Source organism: Dasypus novemcinctus, chromosome 2 (assembly GCF_030445035.2).
Source record: "Dasypus novemcinctus isolate mDasNov1 chromosome 2, mDasNov1.1.hap2, whole genome shotgun sequence".
NCBI lineage: Eukaryota > Metazoa > Chordata > Mammalia > Cingulata > Dasypodidae > Dasypus > Dasypus novemcinctus.
In genome coordinates this window covers 24,160,071-24,184,744 of record NC_080674.1, presented here as the reverse complement: position 1 = coordinate 24,184,744, position 24,674 = coordinate 24,160,071, and the positions used below count along the sequence as shown (strand labels likewise).

At 34.2% G+C, this 24,674-nt stretch overlaps 1 protein-coding gene across 2 annotated transcripts in view; it reads left to right on the top strand.

Annotated features, from left to right (window-relative positions):
• The window catches only part of CDH12 (cadherin 12), a 1,117,721-nt gene that overhangs the window by 79,126 nt on the left and 1,013,921 nt on the right, over positions 1-24,674 (top strand). The gene's annotated exons all lie outside the window — the stretch shown is intronic.

The following is a 24,674-nucleotide window of genomic DNA, read 5'->3' as shown; positions in this document are numbered from 1 at the left end:
TAGGTGTACATGATAAAGCCTCATATGGCTGGAAGCTTCATAGATTTGGCATATAAATTATAGCACATACATTTGTATCTAGTTGATGGGCCTTTGTAGCATGGTTAATATTCAGATGGGAACAAAAATGAACCCAGAAAAATCTAGTTTCCTTGTACTGTCACAATTACAGAAGGTTACAGGGCAGTGGGTATTTTTAAATATATTCTAGAAAGTTTAATACAATTTGACAAACATTTATACAGCACTTAATATTGTAGATAATAATTTCCTTGTAATTACAGAATCTTAGGTGGCATTCCCTGAGAAATGTGTCCTTCATTAAACTATGTAACAGAAACCTTTCTCCAGGCAATTTCATTATTTACCAAATAAGAGAAAGGAGTTGACTGAAGGAGATTTTTTTATCAAGATTTAAAAGAAATGTAATGTGTGAGAAAACTTCAGTATGAAAGTCTATGAGAATAAGACCCGGGATCTAAATCAAGAAGAGGAATACTTCTTTAATCTTCCTCAAAAGGATGAAGCCAATTTGATGCTCAGGTTTCTTTGTCCCCTGGATATTTTCAAATTGGAAACCAACAAAAATCATTACTGACATGTGAAAACAGGCCATGAATTAAACATCTTTAAAGTGTCACTCATAAAGAAAAAAAAAAGAAAATATTAAGGGAAAGTATGACAAAAAAATCTACATTTATACCTATGGAATAACAAAATGTGTTGAGTCCCATTTGTTAAATAATATAAGAATGCAAAACATATATGCAATGCAACTGATATTTGTATGAATAATGGAAATATCTTTAAATATTTCCTATATGGAACAAAATTATGGTAATCATAACAAAAATATATTAAATATTTTCTGTCTGTGTATCTGGATATTTGTGTTTGTACATATAGAGATTTATGCCATAATTATATCCCTGTGCATATTAAATTTAAACAAATGAAATGCAAGAGAGATTTCACAGTGCATATGTCTAGAAAATGAGGATATTTAAAAATATAATCCTACTTTTCCACCAACCTAAGAATATACCAGAAATCTGGATTTATTAATATATTTTTCAAGTTTCTATTGAGAGCTTGCTATGTTTTAGGTTCTGTTTTACACATGCAGGGCATTCCAATGAATAAAACAAATGAAACATCCTCCATTAATGGAACCTTTCTCCAGGCAATTTCATTATTTACCATTAATGGAGGATGTTTTCTACCTAGATTCTATAGTTAACCAATGAACTAGATTATCTTATTAGGCAGGAACTTTCTACATAGGCCTAATCTTTACCAAGGTTGTGTCAAATGTCAGTTTCTTCAAAAGAACAGAAAAAATGTTGATCAAACAAAGCTAAGTTCATTGGACTTATTGCAGTAGGAAGAACAATATTATCTACACAGTCGTTAATAGTTTCTCAGAAAGGAGAAATCAGCGACAAACACATGTAGAGTACTGTTAACTAACAATGATTTCCTAGTAAATCAAATCTTAAATCAAGGATCTGGTTGGGTTGGGCGGAGTTTATGGCCTCATAGCTTTGGATTGGTGAGCTTAGAGAGGAGATGGAATTTAAGTAATAACTGATGAAAACATTTTAGTCCTGATAAGTAATTTATTTTATTTAGTTCAGTCTTCAAGGAGAAAGTATTTCCTGTGACAAGTAGCTAAGTTATTTTTTGCCTAATCCTTGCATTTTTAGCACAAAAACAAAAAACATGTTTCACAGAATTGTTTAGCATAAGGACAGGAAAATACGTAGTTTCAGTTCTGAGATATATATGCATAGACCAGAGGATCTAGAAAAAGCAGGTGGGAAGAGTGAAATAGGTGTTTTGGAAGCAAGAATCCATTTTGTGGTGGCCTCTTTGAAATTCAGCTTCAGTATTTTTGTCTCAAATTGCAAAGCCTGGTTTTGCAAAGTCTAATTTGAAGTGCAAACTGGACCACAAGACAGAAATCCAGATTCCCAGTTTTATTCCACCTCTTACAAATGCCATGACTTGGTCACTCTCCTGACGTCTCTGGGTCTGAGTTTGCTCATCTTTCAAATGGTGCCCTGGCCACGGTCTCTTTCAGTGTTAAAATTGTTATTTTCTTCAAAGATAATAAAAACAGAGGGCATATTCTCTAAGGAATTCATAAGTTAAAGACTCCACAGAGGAGTGAAGTATGGCATGTTGATGTAACTGAAGATTTGAGAGAAATTAGGGAATGATAGATTTCTCAATAAGCTGTCACAGTCGGAAGTGTGCTCAATACAAGGATGATTATTTAAGCAAAGCTATTCCTTTTGCAGTTGCTTTGTATACAATTTTGCAGCTCTTGCATTGAATAGGATAAATAAATAAGTAGCTGTGCTTCTGTAACTATAAAGATTTAACCATCAAATGGATGAGCACATTTTTGCAACTGGAAAAAAAATACCTTTAAATATGAAAAGATAATGTTGAATTTTAGTGTTGATAAAGCAAAGTTTACGCTTTGCCTGGTTTATGCTACTTAAAACTGTCTAATAAGAGAATTCTTACTGTAAGCTAAGGAAATAGAAATATGCCAGGTGCTGGCACCAAAAAAAGAATTTTAAAAAAAGTTAAATACATAACAATATTGAATCTTTGCTTCTGTATTAGACTTTATATCTCTTAATATAGAATAATTTGTGTTTGCTTGTTTATTTTAGGTGTGGGGGCATGCACCCTGCCCCTAGTGTGGATAGCAATGGTATATAATGTCTTCTATAAATAATGCTTTTATTTATTAAAATAAATTTTGCTCGGCAGTGTGTCCTTTCTCTTCACAACACTATGGCCCTTGGAGGACAGGTAATTCTAACCCCCAGGTATCAGCTGCCTGTGCTATCAGTCTCCTGCAGTGATTCTGTTATTTTTCCTGCTGTAGTGTCTGTGGCAGATAACAATCTTTCCTAAAGAGTGGACAGATTTATAGGGGTAGAATTAATTAAAATTGATTCACTACATTCTGTCATGTAGAAGACTGTTGGGAGTCCTCCTTTTCATCATGCTTCCCCAATTTAAGATGTGCTACCTGGTACAGGTGGGAATCCCTACCTTAGAATACTAATTATGGAGGTTGCGTGGTGTTATCCACAGTGATTGCCAGTGTAATGCCAAGGATTTAACAATTTACCTCATTTGAGGGATTTCTTGAGGGACCATTTTTTTCTTTGATTATTTGTATGCTGGAACTCAGGAGAGGGCAAAGCTGAAAAAATCCAAGGTTAATAAAGATTACTAGGGAACTTTGCAAAGGAATTACACATTTCGATGATTAATTTTTCAACACTGTATGCTTTGAAACGACATGTGAATTTTTGGAAATATTGATTACAAAATATAGGTACCAGTGCATGTTAACCATAATTTTTTGAAGAAATCCAAATAAGATAATCTGTAGCTGAACATGGAAAAATAATTCATAGAAATAAAATAACTTGACAAATACATAAACATTTTATACTATATATAATTAATCATACAAATTTCTATCACAAAAGTGAAACAATATTATCTTTTATTAAAAACATTAATCACCTAATCCAGGAATCAATGGGGTATGTCTGTCTTTATTTTTTTGGTAGGCAAGGGAGTAAAGAGTTTATTAAGACACAAGAAAGGAAAAACAGTACACAACTCTAATTATAGATATGACCGTGCTACGTTGAGAGATGCAAACCTGGGGCTCCAGGTTAGGCTTTTTAAGGTCTTTCCCCTTCCCCTTTTCTAATATTGGGAAGAGGCCCCGGCTGTTTGCTGTTAGGACTGCCTTATGAGCCTCACCTGTTAGTTCTCAGGGTACCAATAGGAAGGTCTGTTTGGAGTTTTCTGGGGCTTTTCCTTGACCCCAAAAAGAGTTCCACATGGGATCTTGTGACCAGGGTCTTGGCAGGGTCATTCTGGCTTTGTTCTTAGAAGTGGCTTTCCTTCAGGGGGTTTCTGGGCAGGTTTTCATGGCTATGTTCTCTGCAAGGTTTTCTTTAGATTTCCCTCAAATTTATACTCTACATATTAAGAATCCTTTTCAGAGTTAGAAATTTAATATTGACGATAAGTCATGATTTAGATAAAAAGTAAGCAGTGCAAAATATTATTTCTTCATCAATATCTAACAGATGTTAAGAAAATTTTAGATTCAAATATAAAATAAATATGAGGAAGAAGTTAGGATTGAAATGGATACTTAAATTAGCCATTATGTTGTAACTCAAGTATTCTTTTTTTATATAATATACTTTTATTTTTAAAGATACTTAGATTACATAAATCTTACATAAAAAATATGGGGGAATCTCATATACCCTGCTCCCTACCCCTCCCACATTGCCCCACATTAACAGCATCCTTCACTAGTGTGGTATATGTTACAATTGATGAACACATTTTGGTGCATTGCCACTAAGCACTGATTATAGTTTACATTATTTTATACTCTCTCCTGAACATTTTTGTAAGTTATGACAATCTGTCATTGCAGTGTCATTCAGGAGAATTCCCAAGTCCCAAAAATGCCCCCATATTATACCTATTTCCTTCCTCTCAGAACCTCCAGTGGCCACTGTCTCCACATCAAAGATAACAGTTCTTCTATTGCTAGAATCACTTCCATTGCTAGAATCACTAGTCTACAGTAGAATAACAGTAAGTCTACTCTGGTCCATTTTCATTCCCCAATCCTCTTCAACTATTCTTTATGTGTTAAAATTGACTGAAAGATGGTATTCCCATTACCAAAGGTTTCTAAAGTGAATTTATACCTCCTTAAAAGTTATGAATCTTGTGTATGACAGTGTTACTAATATTATCTAATAGTATTTTAGTTATTGTTTGCATCCTTTTACTTGTTTATTCTTTCAACACACATAAATGGACCACCCAATATGTGTGCGTATGCTGTTATAGACATCGAGTAGGACACAGCAAAATTAAGCAGATATGTTCTATTACTTCAAGTAAATTACAAAATCTGTCATTGGTCAGGTAGGAATATTTCAGAGGAGATTTATAATATCATGTTTTCTTGTGGACTATTTAGTGGAATGGTTCAGGTCAATGATTACATTTATAATAAAGCAAAGGAATCAATATTAACTTATAAATATATTGCATTCCTTTTCACAAGTCAAATTTTAAAATTTTAAATTTAAGGTTTACTTCAACTGGCCCTTTATGTGATACAACTGGAATTAAAATATTTGATTATATTAATCATTTTCAAGGCAGCCATATCTTGCAAATGTGCATTTATATTTCCTTGCAACTTGGAGACCTGTACTGATAACAGATTTGAAATAAGTTTATGTTGATTACAATTTCTTCAAAGTACTGTTGTTTTGGAGATATTTTTTAATATCCACAAGCAACTGTGATGATTTTAATTTTCTAGGGCTGCCATAAGAAATACTAAAGACTGTTTGGCTTAAATACCAGAAGTATATTGTCTCAATTTTGGAGGTCAGAAGTCCAAAAGCAAGGTGTCAGCAGAATCATGCTTTCTCTCAAGTATATGGCATGCTGGGGATGGTTTACCAACAATCCCGAACTCAATCTCACTTCTGTCCCCTTCCATGCACCACTAACTGTTTCCAAATATTTTCTCCTTTTAAGGATTCCAGTCATATTGGATTAATGCCCAATCTGATTTAGTTTGGCATGCCCTTAAGTAATCCCATCTTCAAAGATCTCACTAACAAATGGGTTCACATCCACAGGACCATGGGGTAGGACTTGAACCTGTCATTGTAAGGGACTTAATATAATCAATAACACTGACTTTATCTCTGACGAAAAGATAATAGTGACTTCCTCTTCAAAGTTACCTACTTTGGTTAGTACAGTTTAGGATTATTCTGTACAGTATTCCCACAGTGCAAATGTAGGGTTTTGTGATGCAAAAGTTTGATCTCTACCTGTATGAATAGATGATTTGTATATGAATTTGTAATGCAAAATTATCATATTCACATTTTATTTCATTTTAGACCACTTTAATTAAATAAAACATTTCTTGACTATAATAAATTAAATCCATCTAGAGTTATCTATAGTTTGAGTTTCATAAGTGTAATATATTTCACAGGAGGTATTCAGTATATCAAGTAATATTATTGGTATAGTATAGTTAGATGATAGCTTTGAGAAAGTAGAGTAGAACTTTTGAGATTTTGGTCTTCTGACTGTCTGACAAGACAGTTTCAAGAGGACTGAAATGATTTGGAGGTATCAAAAGATACATGTCTGCCAAAGGACTGCCGATGCAAAGTACAGAGATCTGTTGGCTTTTATAAAGGGCATTTATTTGGGATCAAAGCTTACAATACCAAGGTCATGGAAAGTCCAACTCAAGGTACCATAATAGGTACTGTCTCACACGAAAGTCAGCTGCCATGCGTTGAAGCAAGATGACGGGTAATCTCTATAAATTCTCAGCCTTCCCTTCCAGGTTTCCTCTCTCAGGCTTAACTGCTCTGTTCCTTCCCAGTTTCAGCTGTAGGCTGGCATACAGCTCGCCTCTTAGGCCTTTCTATATCATTCTCAGCTGACCCGCTCGCTTTCCAATGTCAGCTGTAAGCTATCAGGCAAAATGGCTCATCTCTCCCCGGGGCTTCAGCTGTTTGAGCCTTCTTCTCTCTGTCACATGGCAGGACCGAAAATGACAGAGCTCTCTCTTCCTGTATGACTGTCTGAGTCTGTTTATATTAGATCAGTCAAGGGGCTGGGGACTCAACCAGAGTCACACTCACTGACTAGTCAAATCAAAGAAGCCCAAATCTTAACAAGCAATCTAATCAAAGATACTTCAGCTGAATTTAATGCAATCAAGGGGTAGCACACCTAGAGGATTAGACTAGTTTACAAATATAATCTTTTTGGGGGGTATTCATAAATAATCTCAAACTGGCATGGAAGTTGAACTATGGGGAAAGGTAAGAGAGTGTTCAAGGGCAGTTGGGAATTAAATTTTCTTTCTGCTCTCCTCCCATTTCACATAAGCCATCATTTTAATTTCTGTTATCTATCACCGAAAAATACATGCTTAATTTTTAAATTTTAAAATATAACATCATTTATATATAAGTGAGTTTCTATGATGCTAATTGTGGATCAAGGACTCAGGGAGCATGACCTCCATTAATGTTTCTGAAGATGGGATGACATCAATTTTAAAGGTAAATTGTTCCAGAATAAAGAAAATTGTACACGATATAGCAATATCAACGTTTCTTCAAGTTAAGGGAGACACGTCTTCAGGGCCACGGTATCTCCAGCAGATGCACATCCCCTTTAGGTACTCCAGGTATAGGATAAGACCTGTCGAAATATGCTATCTTCTGTGGGTACCTCAATTCCAGTACTTTTTTTTTTTCCTTTACTGTTGGCTATTCAAGTCTGGAAATTGACAATAATGGTTTTTAAATACAAATCAATTGATATTCAAGTGCTCAACTATGTGCTAACACATATAACACACTTAATATTATATGTAATAATATATTAATTATACTGTATAATTAATATAATTTTTATATTATTTTTGTGGTCTTTTTGAGGTTTGTACCCCAGAGAAACATGTTCTCAAACTAAATCCATTCCTATGGGTATGAACCCATTATAAGTAGGACATTTTGAAAAGGTTACTTTAGTCAAGGTGTGACGTAACTCAATCAGGATGGGTCTTAATCCTATTACTGGGGTCCTTTATAAACAGACTGAAATTCAGACAGATAGAAAATAGCTACAAGGGGAGTAACCAGATGCTGAAAATCAATGGAATCCAGAAGAAAATGACAGAATGGAGAAGCCACGAGAGCTCACTTCAGCAGCCAGCCCCAGAATGCCAGTCTTGAAAAAGGAAGTATCTCCTTGATGAGGCCTTGATCTGGACTTCTAGCCTCCAAACTGTGAGCCAATGAATACCATTGTTTAAACCAGCCCATTTGCATGGTATTTGTTTTAGAAACAAGGAAACAAAAGCAGATCTGTTACCAGAAGAGTGGGGTACTGCTATAGCAGGTACATAAAATGTAGAAATAGCTTTGGAATTGGGTAATTGGTAGAGGCTGGAAGAATTGTGAGGTACTTGATAGAAAAAAAATAGATAGCTTCAAAGAGGCTCTTGGTAGAAATATAGACGCTAAAGTACTTCCAAAGAGAACTTAGAAGGAAATGATGAATGTGTTATTGGAAACTGGAGGAAAGATCTTTGTTTTAAAGTGGACAACTTGGCAAAATTGTGTTCTGACGTTGGATGGAAGGCAGAATTTGAAGGCAATGAACTTTTGTATTCAACTGGTGAGATTTCTAAGCTAGGCATGGAAAGTACAGTCTGGTTTCCCCTTGCAACTTATAGTAAAATATGAGAGGAAAGGGATAAGCTGAGAAATAAACTCATAAGCAGAAGAAACCAGAAATTGATGTTTTGGAAAATAGTAATCTCTGAGACTAGGGACAGAAATGGCACTATGAGGGACCTACTTGAACTTCCAGAAAGCAAGTTCCAAGAGAAAAGGACTCTACTTGAGGGTTTAATTGAACATGGATACAGTCTGCCATTTTAATGGAAATAAGGATTGAAAATGTAGTTATGCAGGAACCATCTGGGGAAATGTCTATTGTTTGATTGTTTAGAACTCTGTGAGCTGCATACTAAGCTGACAAGGTTTCTACAAACTGTGTATGAGCAGAAGTGCTGCCAGCCTGGACTGAAAGGGCAGAGAAGGGAAAAACTGAAGGAAAACTGTCTTCAAAGGTAGGGCCAGAGAAACTGAGGACTGAACTAAAGAACTCTCCTTGGGCCAAGAGAATGGGCTGTCCTATGTATGTGATGAGGCAGGTCCACCTCTGTGGTTGGAGGGGTAGGTCATCTGCTAGGGTGTTTAAAGGTGGCAGGCCTTGCATACCATTGTTCTGGAAGAGTACCAACCAATGCTCAGAAATAGTGGGGCCTATGCCTCAGGGTCCCAGAGAGCCTAGCTATCACCCCAGTGATCAGAGAGTGTGAGGCCTGTGTCCCGTGCCATGCTCAGAAAGGGTGGAGCCTTTACCCCAGTGTTCGGGGAGAACATGGCCATTGCACAGGCACTTAGAAGAAATGGGGCTGCCTCTCCACAATACTTGGTGGACAAAATATCAATCTACCGAAGATTCTTACACCTCAAAATCTAATAGAGTTCGTCCTGCTCACTTTTTGGAATTGTTTGAAACCTATGACTCCTGTTTCCACCCCCCCCCCCCCCCCCAATTTCTCCCTTCTTGAATGGGAAAGTCTGGATTAGGTCTGTCTCTAGCTCATATCTTAGAAGTAAATAACTTGTTCACAGGTACACAGACAGAGGGGAATTGTGTGCTAGGACAGACCACACCCATAACTTATTTTTTTATGAGACTTTGGTTCTAGTATTGTTGCTGATATATCTTAATCCTTTGAGATGCTATGAGGGACTGTCTGTGTATTACATGTGGAAAGAACATATATTTTTGGGGTCCAGAGGATGGGCTGTGGTGGTTTGTAAAGATGTACTCCAGAAGAAATGTCCTTAACTTAATCCAATCCTGTGGGTATACACCCATGGTAAATAAGATCTTCTGACGAGGTTACTTCTTCAGTTAAGGCATTGCCCAACTCAATCAAGAAGGGTCATAGTGCTATTACTGCAATCCTTTATAATAGAATGAAATTGAGACAGAAAAAAATCCACAGAGGGAGCAGCAGTCAACGGAAAAGGGAAGAGTACAAGCAAGAACTCCAGGTGTACAGCCATGTGACAGAGAAGTCAAGGGCCAAGGATCTCTGCCTGCCAGCCCCAGATGCCTGTTTTGGAGAAGAAAGCACAGCCTTGATGAGGTCTTGATTTGGACTTGTCCTAGCCTCAAGAGTCCCATTATTTAAGCCGAACCATTACATAGTGTTTGCTTTAGCCACAAGGAAACTAACACACACCTCTACCCTATTTAGCAGTAAAATTAGGTACAAATGCATAAATTATAAATATATAAATGTATGAATAAGCCTGTTAGTAATAGCAACTTTACTTTGCAAATATAAGTTTTTTAATAGAAGAAAGGAAAAAGAAATAAATCACTAAACATGTCTAAATATTTGCCTTTTTTGTTCTTTCTTTTAAATAATTTAGGTTCATAGGTAAAAGACAGTCAGTCCACAATTCATTACACTGTATAAAATTGCGAAGAATCTTCTGACAGATTGATTAATTCAGCTGAAATTATATTCTGAAATTATTTTTAGATGTGAAACTCTGTTTATAGCAGTAAGGTTATATAAGGCAAACTACATTCTCCACAATGACTTTTACTTTTATTCAATAAATATTTGTAGACATGGACTCAATACCAAGTTAAAAATACGATTTTTCTTTTACATCAGTTTTTATGCTTATGCCACTATGCTAGTTGGTCATTTTAATTTCTATTATCTATCAAAAATATTTGATACTTAAATTTTCTAGTTTAAAACATATCATTCTAATATAAGTTTGTAATTTTTCTGATGACAGAATCATCTCTTAAGTATAGGTTCAGTATTGCTACAATGTAATAATAGTAAGACTGAGAAGAAAATAGGATTTGAGTAGCTGAGAATTATTTTTTAGATATCTTGTTCTTAGTCCTGCTTTCATCCATTAATTCCTTTTAAAGTGGTGAGAAATAACAATTTGCTCATTTATTTTTGTCAATGGTGATGTATGCCAGAAGGCTTGTATTTCATTAATTCACCCCATTTTTTACTGTTTTTATTACTTTCCTAGTTGTTATTTTAACAATTTAGAACTGTGACTTACACCAACACAAACTGTAGGTTAGAAGCCTGGCATAGACCCCTTGGCTAAAATCCAGGTGTTGGCAGGGCTGCATTCTTCTGGAAGCTCTAGGGATGAGTTGTTTTTTTTTTTGTTTTTTTCAGTTTTATGGGGAGCTCCCACATTCCTTGTCCCACAGCCCTCTTCCTCCACCTCCATACTCGGTAATGCTGCATGTCTCTGACCCTGCCTCTGTCATCACATCTCTCTCTGATCCTCCTCTTCCTTAAAAGTGAAAGGGCATCCAATGATCTGAGGAGAAGGTCTTGCAACTCCGCTGAGTCTCAGGGCCCAGCTGGCACAGTTGGTGTACAGTTTGTGCCCAGCTGGCACGAGGATAGCCCAAAGATTCAAGTCTCTCAGACATACACTTCTCAATCCAGCGCCAACTTTAGGTTCAGTTAGAAGAGACAGAAGAGGCATGTGTAGGGAAGTCACAACTGAGTCCAAATCTGTCACACTTGGGAGCAAAAACTCCAAAGTATGGCCCCCTGTCAAGGTACCAAAATCTGGAGCTATCAATCATGACCACAGGATCTGGGGGTCTCCAGAGCCCTCAGGAGCACTACTATTTGGGGCAGTATCTTACTTTGGCAGTCTATGAGATCCTGCTGAGATGCATAGATGAGGCGTCACACACAGAGATATGGTTACATTGGATGCACCCAGGTAATCCAAAATAATTTTCCCATTTTAAGGTATTTAATCACATCTGAAAAATCCCTTTTGCATGGCTGTCAACATAGACACAACTTTTTGGGATTAGAGCATGGGCATCTTTAAGAGGAAATTATTCTGCCTCCTTCAGTACTCAGTGATTTTCTTAACTGATACACCTCAGAAATTATAGTGAATGAAATAAAACATGTTTTCAGGCTGGCAAAATATAATAGCTTGAGTCTAGTTCAAATGCATTTTTATATTCGGATTGTTTTTTAAGGTCATTTTTGAATTATCTATTGTTCTTTCCTCCTTACTCATACTGAAACCATGCATAATTTAAAAGTTCAAAATACTCAAGAAAGGTATTGCATCATTACTTTAGAAAACAAATTTTACTTGAGACTGTTACTTTCCACATTATTTTATGACGGCAAGGTATGGGATGTATTTTAATTTAATCATTAAATATAATAAATAATAAATTCATGATCCCAAAGTTAAATAATAAAAATTGATGTGATTCTTTCAAAATTCATATGTAAGTATGTAAATAAGTATGGCATGCTTTAAAAGTATATCAAGATACCAGAAGAAGTGATTTCAATGGAAACCTTCAGTTTTTTAATTTAAATATATTTTATTAATCTTCATGTTTAAAAAGTCAAATAGAAATATGACTATGTACATTATGTTCAAAGTTTATGTTTTTACAAATCACGTACGTTATGTTCAAAGTTTTTGTTTTTACAAACTGTATTTAGTAGAAAAAGGAAAAGAATTTGCTGATTATAATTTGGAAATTATTAATAAAGTACATTGTAAACAATTATAATTGAACAAGTTATTTATTGATCTTTACTTCATGAAAGAAACTTCCTTAAGCACTTTAATTCATCAACATTATAGTACAATATTGGTATCATTATTTTCCTAAATTACAAATGAACAAACTGAAGTTAAAAGCAGTTAATCAACCTCCCCAGAACATTAATAGGAAATATAAAAGTTGCTCTATGGTTACAAATTAGATTTTTTGGCAATATTATATATATATAAAACTTCATACTTTCCTTTGTCTTAAAAAAATTTCACCCTAAACATGTATTATTGTGCCCAAATTTCAAAAGAGTTAACAGACTAAGGAAAGAAACATGCAGGTACAATATTTTAACTGCAGCACAATGAGAATTTACTAATTAAGAATCCCAGATATTATTACAATCTTTATATATTATTTTCATGAATTTGAAGAGTTTTCTGCTGACAAATTCTCTGGACTTACCAGTTAAAGGACAATTAATCTTATATTAGAACACCTAAATGTGTCTCAAGAAACATAATGTTTATTAATAAAACTAGTAAATGTAATAGTGGGATGGATAAGTATCTATAATGACAAGTGACATTAGAAAACTTTACTAGAATAACTGCCTTTGTTTCATATTTATAAAACATTATTTCAATGAAGCTAGTAACAGAAATCAGAAAGAGCAATACTAAGTGATTCTAAGAAATTATATTGCAAAAGTCATTAGAAAGCAATACTAGAATAGCTACCTTATATTCAGGAATGCTTACCCTTCCAGAAAAAAGGCACTTTCAAGCTGTTTCCTGGTACAGATCATTCCCTATTGAAATAGAAAATAATAAAAAACAGAGAGGTAGATTAGAGAATGAAAGGCATTTATCTTCACAATTCAAAGAGGAACCGTTTTTCTCCTGGGTTGTGTTTTTCACCTATTTTCATTTAACAGAGAGTCTAAAGTAAGATATTAGGAAGCAATCTTCTAAAATTAAATATTATCGTAAATAAATAAGCTATTGCCAAAAACTCCTAATCTGTTTACTAGAATACAGACTTTCCCCCTGAAGGATATTTTCCATATTTCAGGTAGAATTATCATATGAATCATATTAAGGAATAAATAAGGATAGCCATTGCAAATCTCAATATTGATTACAAACTCAATTAAGATCAGGCTACTCCCTAACTCTGGACACCTTTTGTGGCTTCGCCCGCTACTTTCTCCTCTTTCAATTCCCCTGAATACTTTATTCATTGTTCTCCGTAGGCTTTTGCTGCTTTTGTGTCCTAATCCCACTTCCTCCATCTCCTGCCTTGCCTCTTCATTTCTTTGATTGATGAGGTCCTTCTCCAGGAACCATCTTAGACCTTTCTATCAACTAAAGTCTTCCTGTTTCACAGAAGATCCCATAATACCCTGTTCTTTCCACCATCTGCAGTATTCACCTCAGCGGGTGGTTATCTGCCTCCTCACTTGTCTAAATGCTGCTCTTAGTGATTGATTTATACTCCCACAAAAGGCATGTTTGGGCCCAATCCGTGGTCTTGTGAGTGTGAATCCATTTGAGAAGAGGATTTTTAAATTTAATATTCCTTCATTTGTGCCCCAACTGAATAGGAGTGGGACTTAATCCAATATTCATGAATCCTATAAGCGGAGTAAATTGAACAGAGGGGAGGAAGCCACAGAGAGCAGTCGGAAGCTGGAAATCAACTGATCCTGGAAGGGAAAGGAGAAGGTGCTGGCACGTGCATTGCCGTGTGACAGAAAAGACAAGAATTTAAGGACCACTGGCAGCAAGTTGCAGTGTGCCATAATCTTTGGAGAGCATTCATTGCCTTGCTGACCCATTAATTTTGGATTTCTCCTATTTTCAAAATCACTAGCCAATAAATTCACATTGTTTAAGCCACCCATTGTTAGGTATTTGTTTTAGCAGCTAGGAATCTAATACAATTGCTCTGGCTTTTAATCTCTGTGTGGGCACAATTTCTTTCACTAGCTACTATAAACATACTTTTAGCAATTATATGGTCTTGTCCTTTTTGTCAACTGGTACATAATGTAATAGCTTTGATTAATCAACTTTTTAATAACTTTAAACATGTTTGGTATTATTTAGGGATGCAAATGTTTCCATCATATGGTGTTCTTCTTTTCGTTGGATAATGGATAATTGCCAGGTCATTTTGTTTACTGAAATAACTAAATTATATTCAATGCTTTTAACCTCAAATTGTCAGTCTGAATGAGAACATGTGAATTAGGTATCACAAGCTCAAGGACTGCATAAAAATAGCTTCCAGGATCTTAAAAAGGACATATGGGTGATGGTAAACAGTCATTGTCCCTTTTCACTGAGAAGAAAAATGAGGAAATAGGCATAATAAGTGCAACTGAAGGGCTTAGAGACAGATAATAGTGTTTTGGATTGCTGGAGTTTTTTGTTAAAAAATTGTCACTGAAGATTAATAATAACAGAAAAGTAGTAATATTTCTCAAGGTTAAAATTTTGGAGACTTATATACTGCTCAGTTACTGAAATATGTATTTATATATCTTCCTTTTTCCATTTCTACTATTTAAACTCTACCTAATTTCTACAATATCCTTCTGATTGACCTATTGACTTCTATTCTTCCTCCTGTTTGTTCCATTCAGCACACAATGAATACATACATATATATATATATGTATATGTGTATGTGTGTGTATATATATATATTTATTTATTTTAAAGGGATATTATTAGATCACTCCTATACCCTGCTGAAAACCTTAGCTTTGTTTTGCATTTAGGAAAAAAATCCAAACTCCTCACCAAGACCCTACATCTTCTGACCTTTGTCTACTTCACTAATTCGTCTACTACCTTTCTCCCCTTATTCAGTATAGTCAAATCATTGAATTCCTTTTTTCCATCGACGTTATCAGACTTGTTGATATCATAGAGGTTTTATTATTGATGTTTATTCTCCATGAATGTGTGCATTATATCTTTAAACACTTGACTATTCAATGTCAGTGTACGGTATTTGAGTGAACACATTTTCTCTAATGAGACCACCCATTGAGAAAATTCTATATGTCGATACCTAAAGCAGTATTAATTGTAATTGCCATGAAACAAAGTAAAAATAAATAGCAATAGTTACTGTAGTAAAATACATGTAATTTTTAATGCTGGTGCTAGATTTGCTACTGTTATTTCTGAGCATCTCTACATTAAAATGCTGGCAATTAAATTATACAGTATCTGTGAGCTGATTTTGTTTAGAGTTATAATGGATCACTCTTCAGAAAAATAGCCTGCAGTGTATCACCTGTTGGTTAAATGTGTAAAGAATATCACAAAAATAGATTTGTATGTAGCAATACTCTTAGAACACTAGTTATATAATATTTATATACATATAATGACACTTTACTGCTCCACACATAATAAATTTGTATAGCAGCATATTATCCTAAACATTTAGAACAAAATATGATCAAAATTTTACCAGGAAGTGTAATAAGATTATTGGATATATTTGGTTGCTTCTGGCAACATATCCAAAACAAACAAACAAACAAAACTGGATAAATATTGGTGAACATATGGCATTGGTTTGTCAATAGATACATTTGCATGATCAAGACCAACTAAAATGTTTTGCAAACTTGTTCTGAATGCATATAGGGAATTAATTTTGATTTTCTGGGAAATTAAAGGTTTCAAAACCTCAGTCACTGATACACATTTATATTTGGGCTATACAAAGTCAAAGAATAAGTTCTACTTTCTGTTCTATTTTAAGAAAAATGGTAAATCTTCCAGAGGTTAACAAGCTAATTTTATCTGAACAATGACAACAATTTTCATATAATATCTGCAGAAGTAATACTAACTTATTAATATGTGAAAATGACTATGGCCTTATAAGACTCTTAGTTTATTGGCATGAACATAAATTATTTTTAACCAGGACATGATTCCCAGGCAATAAAGAATATGTACTTTGAGATATTATATTTTAGTCTTGTTTTGATTTTATTTTGGGGAAGTTCTACAACTCAAATATTCACAAAAGGAACCACAGGCCTCTTTCTATCCATCTTACAAACTTGCTTAAAAGACTTCCATCTTAAAGAAAATATATTTTCTCCTCTCTTACCTCCTCTTTAAGCTATGACTTAAATTCTCCCTTTCCTGCAAGTTAAATTATTTAGTTGTCTCGCCTCCTTTTTTTCAGTACATATTTATCAGATGCTTCCAAATCTACTTAATGACTTTATTCTCAGCACCTCAATACAATCATATATAGTTTTGACTTTCTGAAATTCAAAGGTTTATTTTACAATCTTAGTTCTTGCTCCAGAGTTAAAAACATGGTTCTCATTTTTTTCTCTCTCTCTACCTTTCTTGAGTATATATTTCCTGAATGTCAAATATCATCTAAAGGTTAATTGCTGCAAAACTTCATATTCAGTTGAGACTTTGCCTTTGAGCTCCAGCATCACCTTTCCATGTGTCACATGGATTTACCTTGATATCTTGCAGGTGTTTCATTAGCATTTTGTTGAAAACCTAACTCATTGTCTTCCCTTCACTTCCCTGATTTATTTTGAAACCTGAATTCTCTACATAACTGCATGATTAGTATCCCAAACTAGAAACTCAAGTACACTTTACATTATTCCATCTCTCATACCACCCTGTACTAGCTTGATCACTAAATCCTTCTAACTCTAAGAATTACCTCTTTTAATTTTTGCTCTTCTCGATATCCCCATTACTACTCATCCTGGTTTGTGATTCGTTTCCCCTCAGTTTTCTTCCCATTGCTATTAACTTAGTCAGATCACCATTGCCTTTTACCTGGACTGCTGCCATGGCCTTTTAATTGGATTTCCCACCCATTGTTCTTATCTGTTCAATCCAATTATTTGTGTGATACAGAAAATAGATCAAGTTAAACCCATAGTTTAAAGAGTTAAAATGGCTTAGCAATGCCTATAGTATAAAGTCCAATTTCCTTAGCATGATATTCAGGGTTCCTCAAAGTTTGAACCCAATTTTTCTTTTTAGACCCATCTCCTGTTACTTTTCATTCAAGTCCCAGTTTAAATAGTACCCCTGGATAAGTTCCTTTCCTAATTCATCCAGAATAAAATAAAACCATGCTTCATCCACTTTGCAGCCACAACAAAAATCAAATAGATCTGTTAGAACATTTAAGCATATAATTATAATACAATGTGTCATTCTCCACAAAAAATCTGTGTGCACCGTGATAGGAATGATACCTAACCAGAGCCTATGCACAGGTCTTAAAAACAACTAATTAGTGTGTAGGAGATGGATGAGAAACAGATAATCATTTTGTACTGGAAAATTGTGTGTATGATAAGGGTGTATGTCTATTTATATACTCAAAAATACTGGTTCTATAACATAATGTTTACATGTATCTTAAGAAGGATGCACACATGAAGTAGGTAGTATGCTTATGTTTCTTAACCCATGTGATTTGAGGAGAACTTCTTAGTCTCATTTTCACATTCTAACAGAATTCAATTTTCCCTTTGTTTTCATGAAGTCATCCTCCTATGTATTTAGAGAAAAATAGTGAAATAGTATAGTAGATTTTAAAAGATCTTTGCCTTGCACAAATAGATTTCCTAGGGCGTTTGCACGTATTCTACTCATGCTGGTAATACAAATTTGATTTATTAAAAAAAAATGTTTCTACATAGATATCATATAACAGTTCTTCTTGATTTTATAATCTGGTTCCTCTTTTAACATTTAAATCTGCAAGTCTACTAAAAATATTCATTCTAAACTAAAGGGAACTTTGGGGAACATTTAGTATTCTAGTTATGTTCATTTATACTTCATAGAAATATAAAATATATACCACCATTAAAAAGCTTTCATTAGTCATTCTGCAAATCAAGTAGTTCAGGACAATAGGGCATTTTCTATCTTGGAACCATATGTTACTTTCCAAACAGATTTCTCACCTGATCTCCAGACATCTCTCTCACTGAACCCTATTTCCTGAAAATGCTGGCTCCTATGCCTTTGTGCTTAGACTAATGCTGTCACTTCTGCACATACGTCCAACTTCTGGGAAAATACATCTCAGACTTTGAGACTTAAATCAAATGTCAGTGTATCAGCCAGTCTGCTCCAACTCCGCCCACCAGAGCCAAATACAGCACAACGAACCTCTCTGCAGGTTTCTTAAAAAGGCTGTGTTCAAAGCTTATAGCTATCTTGCCTTGTTTTCCCTCATCAAGTATACCTAGAGGCTAATAACTAATAGATTGAGAGGTGTTTTTTTTTTTTCCTTTTCCCTTTAAAAATGAAACCACATTTCTGAAAAAGAGCTTTGGAAGGGGAGAAGTGAGCAAATTCAGGCAGTGAAATTAAGATTTCATCACATCATTGCAATTTCCTTTGTAACTACTAATATTTCTTTAAGATTTTATTTCTCTGGATCCTCTGGATGTGTTACTTGAAATTTAGCTTTCGTGGGCACTATACACAGAGGTTGCTTTAGATCTTAAAAGTACCTTTCTCCCTTTGAGTTATAAAAGATAGCCCAATATTTTCCCTAAGCTTTGGAAAATAGCATCCTAAAAGAAAACAAAATGCATCTTTACTCTCATTCATAAGATATTCTCTACTGAGCCTTTCAATGTTTTGAGACCTGGCTTTTATCTTTAGCTTTGTTTTCTTTTTTTTCTCCCACTCAGGCCTCTGAAATGTTTTATAATAGTTTTTTTCTGTGCTGCCCGTGTTATCTATATTTTGGGAGCACTTTGCTACATCCAATCTACCCATTTATGTCTCATGTATTCCATCATCTTTTTTATACACAACCATTTCCAGTACTGAAGTGTTTGCACACAATCTCCCATATTTCACTTAAAACTGCATGACACTAGAAATCAATTTATTGGTTTTATACAGAAAAAAAGAATTTATGCTTATCAGCACATCTGCTCCATTTTTAAAAAATCCTTATTTGTATCTTGTGCTTTGGATTTACATGTGTTTTATTGGAGGGACCTTTTGAAATACTTTATCCCCTAAAAAAGTTTCTTGAAATGTGTTTCTCCAAAGCTATCACAATGGCGAGTAGGCACATTTTGAAATTTCATCAATTTTGCTCTCAGTGATTTTAGCATACGTGTGCTCTTTTTAGAAACAACTCTTCCATGATCCAGATTATTTAGATGGGGCCAAATAATGCTTCCTGAATTACCAAAATACAAATTAAAAAAAATATATAAACATATAGAGCTCTTACACATATTTCACTGAATGCATTTTGAAAAATAATCCAATTTATAAGAAATTAATTTATTTTATTTTTATGGGGTATGGTAGAATGTATTATGTCCCCAATTCAGACAAGTTCTTTATCTTAAACTGCATTCCTCTGAGAGTGAACCATTATAAATAGGATCTCTTGAAGATGTTATTTTAAATGAAGGTCTGGTCCTACAGAATGAGGTCAGGTTTTAAACCAGATTACAGTAGGTTTTATAAAAAGAAAGAGACCAGAAACCAGAGTAAGGAAAAATCACTGTGAGGACCCAAAAGTTCATGTCAGTGAACCTGGAAGAGAAAGAAGACAAGTCCATTTGCACTGCTATGTGACAGAAAAGTCAACTACCAGTGACTGCCATAAGCCAGCGCCAGAATGCCACAGACTTCAGGAAGAAAGAATTGCTTTGTTGATGCCTTGAGGTTGGACTTCCACTCAACTCAAAACTGTGAGCCAATAAATAAACATTGTAAACCAACCCATGATATGGTATTTGTCCTAGCAGCCTTGCAAAAAAACACAAGGTAAAATTTGAAAAACTAGGAATTATAAAATCACTATTTAAGAGAATCAGCTATTTTTAATGCCCTTTTAGAAGTTATTTTGATGCACAAGAACGCAGTATGCAACTTTGGTTAAAATTTCACTGTTTAAAATGGGAACAATATGAGTACAATATGAATTTATCTGAACATCTGCTTTGGATGTTTGAATATTACAATAATCCAAAAAAACAGTGAAATTAATTGGTTCTGGGCAGTCTCTCTCTAAAAGAAACAAAATAACAAGCATTTAAAACTATTTTTCTTGTATAGTAATTATTTATGTGGCCTGGCATTTTGAATTTTAACATATTATTTAACAATAAAATTTTATTAAGGTACACATTGAATTCAAGATTTGAAAGTAATGCGAGAGAGGAACAATATATTAGAATGCGGGTAGACCTGAAGATATCAAGGTGAAATTCAACTAGCCTAATGCCTTATTCCTTCGTTGCAGTTCTCAATTTTTAAAGTTTCTACCAATGATTTCTGTGAACAGCTGAATTAGGGAGGCTGCTACTTTCTGTGTCTCTCACATTTTTGTTGTTGTTGTTGTTGCATCGTCTTGTTGTGTCAGCTCTCCGTGTGTGTGGAGCCATTCCTGGACAGGCTGCACTTTCTTTCGCGCTGGGCGGCTCTCCTTATGGGGTGCACTCCTTGCACATGGGGCTCCCCTATGCGAGGGACACCCCTGCGTGGCAGGGCACTCCTTGTGCGCAGCAGCACTGTGCGTGGGCCAGCTGCACACGGGTCAAGGAGGCCCGGGGTTTGAACTGCAGACCTCCCATATGGTAGATGGACGCCCTAACCACTGGGCCAAGTCCACTTCCTGTCTCTCACAGTTGATGAATATATATTTTTTTGTCTTCCTGTAATCATATCTTGAAGTAGAGAAATTCTAGTGTAAACATCTGAAGCTAAATTCTCTTCTTTAAGTTTACATAGAATATTACAAATGTGTTTTGCTCAGAACTAGAGTGCATACTGATTTGATATATCAGGCTTTGGTGTGGAGTTAACAGATTATGATTAATATAAATTTAACACATTGCAATGGCATGTATTTAAAGTTTAACAAAGAATGGACAAACAATAATTATGCTTATTATATTTCAAAATAATTTACATCTGGCTTTAAAATACTTTGCAGTTCTCTGAAACAAATTGGCATAAATAAAGAAAAATGCACACCTGTAATATTTAGCTTATACTTTTTGCTGTTTTCAGTTTTCACAATGCAAACAACTACAATAAACTCCCTACTTTTGCAAAATTCACGCCATAATTGCAGCTTTGTTGACAGATCTCAGTTAAAACAGTTATAAAGCTGATAAAATAGGGATATTTGCTTTGTCTTCCTTCTGTCACTTTCTTCACTGCTCATGAGCAAAAAAGGGAAAGTGACCCTATTCTTTAAATTGTTTTTATTGTTGTAGGGTTGACTAAGTGATAATTGGATACCTCCAAACATTCTCAAAGGCCAGTTAGCAAAAAGGAGACATGCATTGTGCCAGCCTCTTTCAATTAAATGCCACTTTAGGTTATACTCTACAGAAATACAATTTCTATACATACAAATTGTGCCACAACTATATCCATGCACAGATGATGCTTAGCAGAAATTAATCACTAAATATCTATGTATTTTTAATTGACAATTGGACCATTTCCTACACTGTAAATGTTTTGACCATTTAAATCTCCTTGCCATTTAAAGGAGATGCTAGGATGACAAATTAAACACCTCATTTTAACTTGTATGACTTCGATGTATCTAGGTAAAAAGACTTAATTTTGAAATGTCAAAAACTGATCTTTTCATATAGCAAAATGCAACTGGAAAAATTCCAATGTGAGGCTTATTTCTTTGTTTGTTTGGTTAATTCTCGGAGAATTTGATTAAATGATTCTAATTTATTTGCCCATGGAAGAATAATGAAAATACATTTGGAGAAGAATGTGATCAGATTTCTTACCATATAATTTAGTGAACATAACACAAGGCAACATTGTAAGTGTCATTCTTATGTAAGTAGAGAAAGGTCAATGAACAGCTAGGAAATTCTGGAAACAGACCCGATATTTATAAATATTTAAGAGTTCTTATATATAGACACATTTAAATAGCCAATAGTTAATAATTATTGCATGTTAATTATATACTAGGTTCTCATTCAAATGCTTTACATATATAAATTAAATTACTCATATACAAATTCTGTGAAGTATGTACTATAATTATCCTATTTATAGATGAGGAGACAGAACAGGTATTATTGAGCTTTCTAGGTTCACACATCTAGTAAGGGGCAGCACTCTCCATTTCCTTAAACATGCCGTTTAAGTTGATACATATTTATTCCCTTTAAAGTAGAAAAATCTCTTACATGTAAATAAGAAAAAAATGATAGTAGGAAAAATGGTCAAATAAATTGTATAAAATGAAGTCATTTTAATGAACAATAAAACTTAATTAACAAAATTCAGATTAATGAGTATATAATTATAAAATGGCTTTTTAATGATAAAAGATATTGGCTAGGGCTTGAAGATAAGCTGCTGGATGTACAATACTGGTTTACTAGATTATGGTATATATTCTGGCAAGGCAGTTTTTCATTTTATTTTTAACAATTTAGATATATATATATATACACACACATACTCATTGAACCATATACTCTACTTAGGATTTAAACCAAGGAATTATTACAGATGCATTTCAAATAATGAAATGTACAACATCATGGTTCTGACAAACTATTGAACATGACATATCACCTAAAAAATACTTCAGTTTTTTAGTGACTGTCAAGAATTAGTTTTAGTGGGAAATACTTTCAACCATTGAAAAGTTTGACTTCTAATACAGATATATTTTTTATGAGATACATATTAAAATTGCTACATCAGGGAAAAATTTTAAATGGCATGGTGTCTTTAATATTTTAATATACATTTAGTATATAAACTATGATAGAGTTACTATGTCAAAATATATAACTACAGTGATCTATAAGTAAAATAACAGACACAATGTTTCCTCGATAATTGCCTTTTTAATAATCCGTCTTTCCAAAAGTGTTAACCTATGCATCTGGTCTTAGAACTGAGAATGCTTAAAATTTAGATAAGTACAACCTGGGAATAGTTGTTTTGCAATTATAAATCAATTCACATGGAAGATCACCCTTTCCTCATTGAGTACTATGTCAGCTGTGGTATTTTCATATATACCCTTTATTATTTTGAGGAACTTTCCTTTTATACATATCTTTTTAAGTCTTGAGAGGATGCTGGATTTTACCTAATGTCTTTTCTCCATCAGTGTAGATGATCGCGTTTCTTTCTTCCCCTATAATTTGTTTATATGGTGTATTACATTAATTGCTTTTCTTATGTTAAACCACCCTTGAATACTAGAAATAATACCCACTTGCTAGTGATATATAATTATTTTTATATGCTATTGGATTGGATTTGCAAGTATTTTGTTGAGAATTTTTGCATCTATGTTCACTAGAGTGATTGGTCTGTAATTTTCTTTTCTTGCAGTATCTTCTGACTTTTATATCACAATGATTTTAGCTTCATAAAATGTGTTCGGTAATTTTGCATCCTATTCAATTTTTTGGAGGAGTTTAAACAGGATTCTAATTAATACTTCTCAAAATATATGGTAGAATTCACCTGTGAAGCCATATAATCCTGACTTTCCTTTCTTGGAAGATTTTTGATGACTGACTCAGTCTCAGTGATTGTTTTTTTAAGTCTCTGTATTTCTTGTGGAGTCAATCTGGTTCGTGCATTTCTAGAAATTTGTCCATTTCATCAAAGTTGTCTAGTTTGTTGGCACAGTTTCTCATAATATTCTCTTATATTCCTTTTTATTTCTGTGGGGTCAGTTCTAATGCCCCCCCCCCCCCCCTTCATTCCTGATTTTACTTATTTCTATCCTCCCTCTTTTTTTTTTCTTTGTTGCAAAGGAGTTTGCTGATTTTCTCAAAGAACCAGATTTTGCTTCGGTTGATTTTCTATAATTTTTTTCTCACTTTCATTTATTTCTGATCTAATCTTTCCTATTCCTTTCATTCTGCTTGCTTTGAGATTAGTTTGCTGTGCTTTTTCTAATTTCTCCTGTCGTTCATTTAGATCTTTGATTTTAACTCTTCCTTCTTTTAAAGATAGGCATTTAGGGTCATAAATTTCCCTCTCAGAAATGCCTTCACTGTATTCCATAAATTTTTTTTGTGTTATCATTTTCATTTGTCTCAAAATATCTACTAATTTCTCTTACAATTTTTTCACTGATAGTTTAGTGTCCACATATTTGCAAATTTTCACCTTTTCTGCCTGTGATTGATTTCCACCTTCAATCCATTATGATCAGAGAAGTTTTTTTGTATAACTTCAATCTTCATAAATTTACCAAGAGCTGTATTGTTGGCCTACATGTGGTCTATCCTGGATAAAGATCCATTAGCACTCAAGAGGAGT